The following is an 8,518-nucleotide window of genomic DNA, read 5'->3' on the forward strand; positions in this document are numbered from 1 at the left end:
CAGGTTGTCCTTGGGACTTCCTTCCCAAATACTACCTTTATGCTAAAGCATCTGCAGGAAAAGCCAGCTGTTTGATCTACCAGGAGATAGCACTTTGTGCACACTAGCCAGTTTGTTGCAAGATCTAATCACAATGTTACATATGCATGGAAGCTTTTGTCCTGACCCAAGAAAGCTTTTTAGGAAACACTGCTATCTTGTATTACAAAAAAAAAAAAAAAAAAAAAAAAAAAGCAAGAAACACCACTGAAATGCATCTGTCTTCAGGGTAGGACATGACTGCTACATGACAGAAAACAGCAGCTATTTGCCGACCAAAAGATGGAAGGCTGGGCAGCAGCAGCATTAGACACACAGACTGAATTTTCATTTTGGCTAAATACTCTCTGCTGACTGAAATTTTGCTAGGATAGCAGGAGTGCAGATGCCTGTCATACAAGGAGTGATAATACTAATACCCAATTAGTGTATTTCACTTTTCTTTTAAAAAAATACCCTACATTTTTACTACAGGAGGTGGCATGTGTTGGTAACTGCATCAGTCTCATTTTGTCTCTGGAGAAAATGAGAGATGGTTGTGCTTTTCTCTGCTTCCCAGTCTGGTACTTGAGTCTATGTTATGGAGCCTACACTGCTGAACCCAAAGGAGCCAGAACTCCCACCTCCACGGTGAGACACAGATAACTGCTTTCCAGGCAGAAGCAGCTCAGTCAGAAGGCAGTAAAGCAGCTGAGTAGGACCCAACCAGAAGCCCCGGGAAAGCACAGCACCAGGGGGAAGGAGAAAATGAAGAAGCAGGAGAATGTTATTTTTTCCCCTCTTAGACAGCAGACTTGCTTAGTGAGTGTAAATACAATTTTAAAATGCATAGAGGTTTGAAGAAAACCCATCTGTTATGGTTTGCAATGGGATGAAATAGCCATCAGTTCAACATATAGCATTTTCTCCTTTACAAAGGTGAGTATTGATTCAGAGGAGGACTGTCAATTCTCACATACGCACTTCTCTGAAGGTACACATACATATACCATTTTGCAGGCAGATGAGCGTGACCTCTGTTGTCACATCTTGTGGGAAGACAGAATAGGGGAACTGGTTCCTCCTCAAAAACAAGCCACCATTCACACCATTGCAAACAGCAGTTTTCAGTTCACCTGTTACTCCTCCTGGCCCTCCTGAATCCATCAAGCTGATAACCTCATTATGCCTGTCACCTGGTCTTGGGTCTCCTGGTTCTGCCCTCAGCTGGCACCCTCTCTTCTGCCTTTCCTGTTACATCTGCATTTCCTTTGTAATGTCATTTAGGTCATCTACGTGCTGATGCAAGAAAGAAAAACGTTCCTTTTCCTCAGCAAATTCATAATCTTTCCCTTCTTGAAATATGAAGAATAGATCTGGAAGTTTTTCACACGCAATGACATCAGCTTCTGTATTTTAGATTATCCACAGACATGAGTGTAAATTTGAACTACTCCATATCAAGTGGCTGCTGACTGGCCACAAGCATATTTAAGCTGGAAATCAGAAGTTTCTAGCTGTGAGAGCAATCAAATTATGGAACACGCCTCCTGCCAGAGGGGTGAGAGGAAAATAATGAAATAGTTTTTAGTGAGCTCTTGAATGGGATGGTCTAACACAAAACCAGTAAGAGGAAGGCGCAGTATGTAATGATGTACGGGTGAACGCCAAATAACACATCCAGTAATGAGAGTGGTTAAGGCCCTGGTGAGACCCTGCTCAGAGTCTCTGATTAGGTTGACCTTACTGCGTTGGGGGTCACATTCCTTCAGCCAAAATGAGTGATGAAGTGATGTTAGAAAATACAAATTACACAAGTGTCAGTCTGAAAGGAGCATTCAGAAGTCACTCCATCTACATGCCCAGAGCAGGGTCAGATACACTTAGGACACCCAAGCAAGTGTTTGCCGTGCATGCCAGGGGTGCGACCACCTCCTTAGTACCTGTTACACTGCTCATTGACTGATAGCTGGGATGGCTTCCCTCCTCTTTGTAACCTAATTGAGCTTGTTTCATCTTGACCTATTCTCAGGAGACATGGGGAACAATTGACATGGGGAGCATCTTTCTTTTAACAACCTTATATATTTGATGTTCATTATCATGTTCCCTCTTCTGTTTTCTCCCTGCTAGACTCTCCTTTCAACCCTATATGTTTTACACCTTTTATACTGTTTGTTAACTTCCTCCAGTCCAAACCCAGACCAAGCCTCTCTTGCTGAGCCTCTCTAACTTAGGGGTATTGAGAAAGCAAAAAATTACCTCCTTTGTCTTATAGGCAGTATACCCTAATAATACAGGCAAGAATGCAATTTGCCTTTTAATGCAATACCTTCACAGGGGTGATTCATATTTGGTTCGTGGTCCTGTAACTCCTCAATCTGTTTCCTCAGTGCTGTGGTCCAGCCAGCTGTTCCCTGTTTCTTTACTGGTACATTTATTTTTTTCCCCTTCTCAGTGCAGTATTTTGCATCAGTTTTATGGAACTTTAGCTGGCTGATTGTGAGCCGTTTCTCCAATTTGTCAAAGTAATTTTTTTTTTTCCTATCCTGCCTTCAGTCATGCAAGCTCTTCCAGAGTTGGGGCCAGCTATATCTTTTATAAGCACATTATTTCATCACCTAAGTCACTGGGGAAACTAGTTGATAGATCTGACCAGGCACCCCTGGGACTGATCTCTGTAAGTCCTCCTGGTCTGACAGCAAACCACTGATAACTAGTTTTGAGCGCATACCTGTGACAAATATCATACAGGATGCTTTCAAAAAGCCCTGCTATCATCAGGATAGTCTGCATTGCTGGACCTGCTCTCCATTATTCCAGTTACTGTAGCAAAGAAAGTTAACCAGTTGGATGTGATTTGTTCTTGGCTTTCTCTTTGCTGGCTTTTTCTTATCACCTGATTATCTTTAAGTGATAACAAATTGATTATTTAATAATTTGCTCCACATTCATTGAGGAGATGAAAAGGTAATGACTGAGGGCTGAGGAATCAACATTTTCAAGAAGGTTTAGGGACACTTGCTGATTTTTATCAGGGCAGTGCTGACTTTGAGGGTAATTTAATAGAATAGACATTAAGTCTTCACCAGTAATTAAGTCTTTACTAGTAAATTAAACAATGCCAGGAAACGTTCCCAGAATACAAACTCAATCATCAGAATTAAGCGTCAGCACATCCCTGGCATGGTTTGGCTTGGTCCCACTAGGACTGTCCCTGACAATTTCCAGGCATGACTGGGGAGTTATCGGAGGCAGAGGACCATTCCCAATAGGCTTTTGCATGAGGTTACTCTGTTTCAGAGGTGAGGAGAGTTTAATAATATGGACGTGAGCCATTTGGTGCTAGTTTGTAGGATGTGTCTAGGAGAAAGTTCCTGGGCACTCCTGATTTACTACCTTCCTAACTCTTTTTGCCTCTCCATCTGCAAGATTCACTGTGCTTGGTAAGCACAAATGAATCAGTCCTCTGACAAGTCCAAGAGGAAGCTGAGGCCAGACATCTCACTTTATAGATGTGAAGAGTGAGGCTTTATCTGACCCAGACTCTGCAGCAAGTAAGTAGCTGGGCTAGCACTGAATCCAGGGGCCTGACCTCTTATCCTTGGCTATACCATGGGGAGCAGTCCTTTTTCCCCCAAGCATGTCCTTCCCCAGCCTGTCAGGCAATGCCTCATGATCCATGAGACAGGAGGGGACCTTCCAGGGACCTTCTGAGAACAGGTTTCCCCAGTGTAGCGGGTGTCCAGCTCTAGCCTAGTGCCATGTCTCCCCTCCCAGCCCTGCTGTACCAAATGCAGCTGGTCACTGGGATCTTAGAAGGAAGGAAGTCACTGCCCCATGTTAAGGGAGAAGCCTGTCTGCAGGGGAGAGCTGAGGTAAGAGGAAGCAAGACAAGTCTTCTTCTGTCTGTACATTTGCACCTGAGAAGAGATGGAGGGAAGCATCTTGCTGCTGAGGGCAGCCAAGGATGGGCAATCCCCGGGACAGGACGACTCCCAGCACAAAGGAATAAGCAGGAAATGTCACCAGGGGCAGAGATTGTGTGTTGACCTCCTGAAGGAAGAAAAATCTGAGTGCAAGGGAGGCACACAACAAGCTGAGGGGTGCTGTGAGCTAGAACTGAGCTATGGAGCTCTGTTTTTCTCCCAGTTCCCTCCTATAGGACCAACACATAAATTCCCTCCTTTCTCCTCAAACCCTGTAAGCAGGGATGAAAGTGCATCTTTGTGATGATGACCAGGGGACACAAATTCCAGTGCAGATGTGTCTGTCCCTAGCGGGGACAACTGCAGAATTAAATGCCACCATGGAACAGAAGAGCAACAGAAAACACTGTCAGATTTCTATAGGCTGAAAAATGCTTCTGTAGGGTGAGGTGGTTTTTTTCCTCTGGGAACATAAATAGAGAGAAGCCAATGGACTGCATCTTCAGTTTGTGTGCATCATGTTCTCTGCTCCCACCTTGACGGGCTCCACACAGATTCTGGGAACAGCTTGAGATGATAGAATTAATTAAATGAAATTAATCAAAACAACCTACCCGGAGACAAAACTGGCATTGGTGAAATGCAGAGTTGGGCCAAGAAGAGATTCTGTAGCCAGGGCTGATGTCTGCCCTCATCAGTAGGTTCTGTTTAGATGAAATCCTGTGTCCTACATGTCTTGGTCAAACATGAGGGACTCTGAGGAGTTGTGTGCCTCATGCAAGATCATGATTGTCCATGCAGTGTAGTAATTGCAGTGGGAACAGATGGAGTCCTGCTTTTCACAGAGCCAGGCATAGCGTGTAATCATAGATCTCGCTTTGACGCTGCATGAAGCTGAACTCCAAATTGTGCTGTGTTAGTGAGGAGGATGCAAGAGAACTGGAGCAATGGCTTTCAGAGATGTGATCTAAAAGGGATCCATGGGTCCAGTGGGTGCATCCCACTCTGCAAACCTGGGAACAGGGGTGCAGAGTTGCCCAAATGAATTTCTGAAAATTGGAGATTCCCCTCTGCTTTAGTCTCTGCCTGTTCCCCCGGGACACGTCAGCCCAAGTTTTCTTATGCTGGGTGCCAGTTTGGAGGCATTTTTTGGGGTCTGTCCCAGCCATTTATGTTCTATGTTTTATGAAAGCATTGCTGTCCTCCCAAAAACACGCTGCATCACCTCAAGGGTCTAAGAAGCTGTGTGGGCATAGTTCCTATCTATTGAGCAAGCATAAGAGCACAGTTACAAGAAGAAATATCTCATCGAGTGTGAAGTGCTCAGATATATTGTGGGGATGAATCCCTTATAAATATCTGAGAACAGAGAGAGAGACCCAAGCAGCTTTATGAAGTGCTGTGTTATTGGGGCCACAACCCCATGGCTGAGTTTATTCTGCAGCCAGCAGAGGTGCATCCATCACAGAGACGGGTGCCATGGTGCAGAGGCAGTAGAGGGTCCTGCTGGTTGCCCGGGAGGTCATGAGTTGCTGTGTATTTCTGAACCAGGGCATGGCTGAGTGGAACAGCGTGCCCTGCTTTTAACATTTGGGTCATATCAGGGGAGGGAAATGTGGCCGTTGCAGTTCCCCAGGACAAGTTTGCTTCTGACCTGCATGTGGGGTCTTGGAGAGTCTCTTGAGGAGACTCCCGTGGGCTTCCATGCCACTTCAAAATTGGGTGACTGCCTTTATAGCCATGTTTTTAACTTGGAGTCCCTCAGCTACGTTCAGAAGAGCTTAAGACCTTTATTAGAGATTTATCCCCTTGAACAGGCTCCAGGGAGCCAGAAATTACTTATTTGGCAAAAGGGCTGCAGAGATTTAGGGTGGCAAGGTTGGCCCAGTAAGGTGAAGTTCACACACACATCTCTGCCAGCATCAGAGGAAGCAACTGCGTTTCTGGTCCCGTGCCGGGCAGCTGGTTTCTAGCTCAGTCATCTGGTGACCACAGTCTCCATTCCTGCCCCAGTCACCCCGTCTTCTCCTGCTCTACCTCCTTTGCCTGACAGTTGTTAGGAGTTAATGGGCTGGTGCCCAATTATCTTCTGTTTCCATCTTGACTTTCTCCCTCAATTTATGCGTGGCATTTCCCCATCTCCTGGTCCCAAGGGCATTAAGATCTCCAATTTTGGTTGATGGTGTTGTGAAAGGCATGAGGAAGCTGAACCCTATTTGCTGCTTGTCAAAAGCGCCATGTTCTCTATCCAGATCCCATGGGGGATTTGTCCTACAAGGTTCCAGGTGCTGTTAGAGTAATGAAGTGCTAAAGGATTTTGTACCCTTGATGACAAAGGTGGGAGAAGCCAGATCTGTGCCTCTTCCTACACTGTCTCTTCTGCAGGCCTGTCGTGTGGCCGACGGGCTACTGAGTGCCACAGCCAATCCAAACAGAGCTGTCACTCATTATGAGAGAGGACAGCCATGTAAATGTATTCCCTGGCTCAGGCATCTCGCTGCAAAGTCAGTCTGAGTCTGTCCCCATCTGCAAGGACAGTGAGGGACTTGCTCTCTAATGTGTCCTGTGGTTCTCTGGATGGCAGGATGCTGTTTGAAAAGAAAGTGCCTGATTTTTATGCTAAGCACTTCCCAGTCACCCTCCTGCTTCAGAGCCCCTCCTGCTTAGCTTAGTGCTTGCTACCTGTGGGCAGGTCCCTGTGCTCCTAGAAGGAGGTGGCCAACCCTTTGCTTCTCACTTCCCCTGGGCAATGGGAGAGAGGCTTGTGAGGACAGGGGGTGCCTGGGGCTCCTTGAGCAGGGAGAAGAAAGGAGTTTGCTCCTACACTGGTATGTCTGCAAGTGGGAGATGACAGCCCTCTTCATCCCTGCATGCTCTTGAGTTGTTTAGGTAGAAAGGGAGTGATTATATCCTTCCAGGACTCTGCTGAGCTCCAAGGAAACATACATCTCGCTGCCTCTGATCAAGGGGCTACTACTAGGGAGTCTGAAAATAGCATTATTTCTCCTGCTATCATTTCTGCTTCCTCAAATGACTTTCTGGGTGATTGGTGGAGACAAATGCTCCAGACATGGGAATCTGGCAAGGAATCTGAATGCCCCCAAGTCTGAGGTGGCCAAAGAGCTGAAATCAGACAGACATACGCACACACATCATTAGCCGCTAGCCTGCATGTGAAATGAATTGAGATTTCCTGAGCTGGGATCCAGCTGGCTCCCTAACGAAGGCTTCCCTTCGTTCTTGCAAGCAGACAATAAAAAACAACCCAGATACACCCCCAGCTTCCCCAGGCATTTCTGTTATATAAGTAGTCCAGGTCTTGATCAGTGTTTCTTTGATTATCTCTGTGCGCCCACATAAGTATACTGTGTGTGCGTACACACAAAATCCATCTATTTATCCACCCCACAAACCATTTTGCTGGGAGACAGCATGGTCTCCTGAATTTTTTATGGCTCCGCTTAGGTTGGAAACAATCCAGGGGTCAAACACTGTGCTGTATCTCCAGTCACCTTGCCAGTCAGCGCAGAGCATGGGTCTCTGATACTTTCTGAATCTCTGATCACCCACAGGGCACTAAATTACAGCTATTACACTGCAATTCGCTGTACAATTTTATTCTTTGATACACTACCTGCCTTTGTCTGTCTGCATAGCAGCGAGAGCGGTATGCATTATTTACCAGGCTAAGTACACTGCTGCTGCTAGTGTTGGGAAAAAAAAAAAAAAAGATAAGAGAACTGGAACAGGCTTGAAATATAAAAAGATGGCACAAATACAGCTTCCTGGGAAACTGTTTTGCAGTTATATAAAACTTTCTGAAATTTTGCAGTCCCTTTTGCCTCCCTGCACAGGGGTATGTCCATGGCCTCCCAAAGCTCCTCAGGAAAAACAGAGGTACCGGGGCAGATGGGGATTCCAGTCCAGCCAGTGCCCTGGCTTCAGAAGGACCCTACGGCAAGCACCGTGCCTGATGAGGAAGGAGAATTAAAGCCACATGGAGAGTAGAGCAGGATGCTGCTGCTCTCTTCATGGGGTATTCCAGGGCCTTAAATTAGTCTGCATTCCTTCTGTTTCAGCCAGAAATCCTTCTGGGTTTCAAGAAGCCATTCCTCTGTTACTTCAGTTGATATGTTCTGGCCTTTCTCCAGCTTAACCATGATTTGTGTTCCCTCCAGGTTGTCCCTTGAACCCTGGATCTACTGGGGCAGGGATCTGGGGACTAAAATCAGTTCCAGAAGGTTTCCATTTAATGTAGAGAAGATCAAAAAAGATCAGTCCTCTACTTTGGCACCCTGAGAAAGGCAGGCAATAACTGGGCTTTGCTGTCCTGTGTTGACTGCTGTGTCCTTTGGGCTTCCTTCCAGGGCAAGGGTCAGACGCTGAAGCAGCTTTTGAAGAGTGCCTGGGCAGAGCTGACTGGGTGTTGCTGTTCCCGGTTGACCTGCTGAGAGGCAGCTCCAGGCTTCTCTGCAGTGTAGACAGCTGGTGGAGGTGCCAAGGCAGAACCGGCTGAATTCTGGCAGGAGGGCAAGAGGGAGTAGCAGAGCCAAGGCCAGCCCAGAGAGGGA

The sequence above is a fragment of the Strix uralensis genome, chromosome 3 (assembly GCF_047716275.1).
Source record: "Strix uralensis isolate ZFMK-TIS-50842 chromosome 3, bStrUra1, whole genome shotgun sequence".
Lineage (NCBI taxonomy): Eukaryota > Metazoa > Chordata > Aves > Strigiformes > Strigidae > Strix > Strix uralensis.